Genomic DNA, 6,000 nt, shown 5'->3' with positions numbered 1-6,000 from the left:
CATTCACCAACCTATTCAGCCATCTATACATTCATTCTTTCATTCACCAACCTATTCATCCATGCTATACATTCATTCTCTTACACTCTATTAGCACACACACCCCTCCCCACCTGCTTCCAGTCTATACATTCATTCTTCATTCACCACCCGATTCATCCATCTATACCATCAGTCTTCATTCACCAACCTACTCATCCATCGATACCATCCACGCATCACCCACCAACCACCACATCCATACTCCCATCCACCCCTCCCACTCCCACCAACCTACCCAACCAACACCCACCCTTCCACCCACCCCACCAACCACCACCAACACTCCCACCCACCCACCAACACCACCTACACCCCAACCCACACCACCCACCACCCACCAACACCCCTTCCACCCACCACCCTCACCCACCAACATCCCCAACCAACACCCACCCACCCACCCACCCCACCTACCACCCCAACCAACACCCCCCACCATCCCCACCCACCCACCCCCAACCAACACCCACAACACCCACCCACCCCACCACCCCACCCACCCCCCACCACCCATCCCAACCCCAACACACCTCCCACCCACCCACCCCACCAACCACCCCAACCAACACCAACCCACCCACCCCACCACACAATCACCCCTACCAACACCCACCCACCCACCCACCACACAAACCATCCCCAACCAAATCACCATCCCACCCACCAACCCCACCAGACCACCCACACCAACACCACCATCCACCCCCACCATCCAACACCCAATCAACCACTCCACCCACCAACCCACCTCCACCAACCACCCCAACCAACACCACCCACCCACCCACCCCACCATCCACCCCAACCATACACCACATCCCACCACCCACCCCACCAACCATCCAACCAACCATACACCCACCCTCCACCAACCACACCAACCACCTCATCATCACCAATCCATCCATCCACCACACTCATCATCCCACTTACATCCACCCTCCATCCCTACACTCATCATCCACATAAATATCCATCCCACCATCCCACACTCATTCATCCACCCTAATACCACCCTCCATCCATACCACTCATCCACCTTAATATCCATCCCTCCACCATACCACTCATTCATCCACTTAATTATCCATCCCTCCATCCATACACTCATTCATCCACTAATTATCCATCCCTCCATCCATACACTCATTCATCCACTTAATACCATCCATCCATCCATACACTCATCATCCACTTAATTATCCATCCCTCCATCCATACACTCATTCATCCACTTAATTATCCATCCCTCCATCCATACACTCATTCATCCACTTAATTATCCATCCCTCCATCCATACACTCATTCATCCACTTAATTATCCATCCCTCCATCCATACACTCATTCATCCACTTAATTATCCATCCCTCCATCCATACACTCATTCATCCACTTAATTATCCATCCCTCCATCCATACACTCATTCATCCACTTAATTATCCATCCCTCCATCCATACACTCATTCATCCACTTAATTATCCATCCCTCCATCCATACACTCATTCATCCACTTAATTATCCATCCCTCCATCCATACACTCATTCATCCACTTAATTATCCATCCCTCCATCCATACACTCATTCATCCACTTAATTATCCATCCCTCCATCCATACACTCATTCATCCACTTAATTATCCATCCCTCCATCCATACACTCATTCATCCACTTAATTATCCATCCCTCCATCCATACACTCATTCATCCACTTAATTATCCATCCCTCCATCCATACACTCATTCATCCACTTAATTATCCATCCCTCCATCCATACACTCATTCATCCACTTAATTATCCATCCCTCCATCCATACTCATTCATCCACTTAATTATCCATCCCTCCATCCATACACTCATTCATCCACTTAATTATCCATCCCTCCATCCATACACTCATTCATCCACTTAATTATCCATCCCTCCATCCATACACTCATTCATCCACTTAATTATCCATCCCTCCATCCATACACTCATTCATCCACTTAATTATCCATCCCTCCATCCATACACTCATTCATCCACTTAATTATCCATCCCTCCATCCATACACTCATTCATCCACTTAATTATCCATCCCTCCATCCATACACTCATTCATCCACTTAATTATCCATCCCTCCATCCATACACTCATTCATCCACTTAATTATCCATCCCTCCATCCATACACTCATTCATCCACTTAATTATCCATCCCTCCATCCATACACTCATTCATCCACTTAATTATCCATCCATCCATCCATACACTCATTCATCCACTTAATTATCCATCCCTCCATCCATACACTCATTCATCCACTTAATTATCCATCCCTCCATCCATACACTCATTCATCCACTTAATTATCCATCCATCCATCCATACACTCATTCATCCACTTAATTATCCATCCCTCCATCCATACACTCATTCATCCACTTAATTATCCATCCCTCCATCCATACACTCATTCATCCACTTAATTATCCATCCCTCCATCCATACACTCATTCATCCACTTAATTATCCATCCATCCATCCATACACTCATTCATCCACTTAATTATCCATCCCTCCATCCATACACTCATTCATCCACTTAATTATCCATCCCTCCATCCATATACTCATTCATCCACTTAATTATCCATCCCTCCATCCATACACTCATTCATCCACTTAATTATCCATCCCTCCATCCATACACTCATTCATCCACTTAATTATCCATCCCTCCATCCATACACTCATTCATCCACTTAATTATCCATCCCTCCATCCATACACTCATTCATCCACTTAATTATCCATCCCTCCATCCATACACTCATTCATCCACTTAATTATCCATCCATCCATCCATATACTCATTCATCCACTTAATTATCCATCCCTCCATCCATACACTCATTCATCCACTTAATTATCCATCCATCCATCCATCCATACACTCATTCATCCACTTAATTATCCATCCCTCCATCCATACACTCATTCATCCACTTAATTATCCATCCCTCCATCCATACACTCATTCATCCACTTAATTATCCATCCATCCATCTCCATATACTCATTCATCCACTTAATTATCCATCCCTCCATCCATACACTCATTCATCCACTTAATTATCCATCCATCCATCCATCCATACACTCATTCATCCACTTAATTATCCATCCCTCCATCCATACACTCATTCATCCACTTAATTATCCATCCCTCCATCCATACACTCATTCATCCACTTAATTATCCATCCCTCCATCCATACACTCATTCATCCACTTAATTATCCATCCCTCCATCCATACACTCATTCATCCACTTAATTATCCATCCCTCCATCCATACACTCATTCATCCACTTAATTATCCATCCATCCATCCATCCATATACTCATTCATCCACTTAATTATCCATCCCTCCATCCATACACTCATTCATCCACTTAATTATCCATCCCTCCATCCATACTCATTCATCCACTTAATTATCCATCCCTCCATCCATACACTCATTCATCCACTTAATTATCCATCCCTCCATCCATACACTCATTCATCCACTTAATTATCCATCCCTCCATCCATACACTCATTCATCCACTTAATTATCCATCCCTCCATCCATACACTCATTCATCCACTTAATTATCCATCCATCCATCCATACACTCATTCATCCACTTAATTATCCATCCATCCATCCATATACTCATTCATCCACTTAATTATCCATCCCTCCATCCATACACTCATTCATCCACTTAATTATCCATCCCTCCATCCATACACTCATTCATCCACTTAATTATCCATCCCTCCATCCATATACTCATTCATCCACTTAATTATCCATCCATCCATCCATACACTCATTCATCCACTTAATTATCCATCCCTCCATCCATACACTCATTCATCCACTTAATTATCCATCCCTCCATCCATATACTCATTCATCCACTTAATTATCCATCCCTCCATCCATACACTCATTCATCCACTTAATTATCCATCCCTCCATCCATACACTCATTCATCCACTTAATTATCCATCCCTCCATCCATATACTCATTCATCCACTTAATTATCCATCCATCCATCCATACACTCATTCATCCACTTAATTATCCATCCCTCCATCCATACACTCATTCATCCACTTAATTATCCATCCCTCCATCCATACACTCATTCATCCACTTAATTATCCATCCCTCCATCCACTCATTCATCCACTTAATTATCCATCCCTCCATCCATACACTCATTCATCCACTTAATTATCCATCCCTCCATCCATATACTCATTCATCCACTTAATTATCCATCCCTCCATCCATATACTCATTCATCCACTTAATTATCCATCCCTCCATCCATATACTCATTCATCCACTTAATTATCCATCCATCCATCCATACACTCATTCATCCACTTAATTATCCATCCCTCCATCCATACACTCATTCATCCACTTAATTATCCATCCCTCCATCCATACACTCATTCATCCACTTAATTATCCATCCATCCATTCATATACTCATTCATCCACTTAATTATCCATCCCTCCATCCATATACTCATTCATCCACTTAATTATCCATCCCTCCATCCATATACTCATTCATCCACTTAATTATCCATCCATCCATCCATACACTCATTCATCCACTTAATTATCCATCCCTCCATCCATACACTCATTCATCCACTTAATTATCCATCCCTCCATCCATACACTCATTCATCCACTTAATTATCCATCCATCCATTCATATACTCATTCATCCACTTAATTATCCATCCCTCCATCCATATACTCATTCATCCACTTAATTATCCATCCATCCATCCATACACTCATTCATCCACTTAATTATCCATCCCTCCATCCATACACTCATTCATCCACTTAATTATCCATCCATCCATCCATACACTCATTCATCCACTTAATTATCCATCCCTCCATCCATACACTCATTCATCCACTTAATTATCCATCCATCCATCCATACACTCATTCATCCACTTAATTATCCATCCCTCCATCCATACACTCATTCATCCACTTAATTATCCATCCCTCCATCCATACACTCATTCATCCACTTAATTATCCATCCCTCCATCCATATACTCATTCATCCACTTAATTATCCATCCCTCCATCCATATACTCATTCATCCACTTAATTATCCATCCATCCATCCATATACTCATTCATCCACTTAATTATCCATCCATCCATCCATACACTCATTCATCCACTTAATTATCCATCCCTCCATCCATACACTCATTCATCCACTTAATTATCCATCCCTCCATCCATACACTCATTCATCCACTTAATTATCCATCCATCCATTCATATACTCATTCATCCACTTAATTATCCATCCATCCATCCATCCATATACTCATTCATCCACTTAATTATCCATCCCTCCATCCATACACTCATTCATCCACTTAATTATCCATCCCTCCATCCATATACTCATTCATCCACTTAATTATCCATCCATCCATCCATACACTCATTCATCCACTTAATTATCCATCCCTCCATCCATACACTCATTCATCCACTTAATTATCCATCCCTCCATCCATATACTCATTCATCCACTTAATTATCCATCCCTCCATCCATATACTCATTCATCCACTTAATTATCCATCCATCCATCCATATACTCATTCATCCACTTAATTATCCATCCATCCATCCATACACTCATTCATCCACTTAATTATCCATCCCTCCATCCATACACTCATTCATCCACTTAATTATCCATCCCTCCATCCATATACTCATTCATCCACTTAATTATCCATCCCTCCATCCATACACTCATTCATCCACTTAATTATCCATCCATCCATCCATACACTCATTCATCCACTTAATTATCCATCCCTCCATCCATACACTCATT

At 42.1% G+C, this 6,000-nt stretch overlaps 1 protein-coding gene across 1 annotated transcript in view; it reads right to left on the bottom strand.

The window, feature by feature from the left end:
- Positions 1-6,000, bottom strand: part of LOC134311792 (TBC1 domain family member 14-like) — a 52,117-nt gene that overhangs the window by 23,203 nt on the left and 22,914 nt on the right. The gene's annotated exons all lie outside the window — the stretch shown is intronic.

Source organism: Trichomycterus rosablanca, chromosome 4, assembly GCF_030014385.1.
Source record: "Trichomycterus rosablanca isolate fTriRos1 chromosome 4, fTriRos1.hap1, whole genome shotgun sequence".
NCBI classification, from domain to species: domain Eukaryota; kingdom Metazoa; phylum Chordata; class Actinopteri; order Siluriformes; family Trichomycteridae; genus Trichomycterus; species Trichomycterus rosablanca.
The sequence above is the reverse complement of the archived record's forward strand: the minus strand, read 5'-3'. Positions and strand labels throughout refer to the sequence as shown.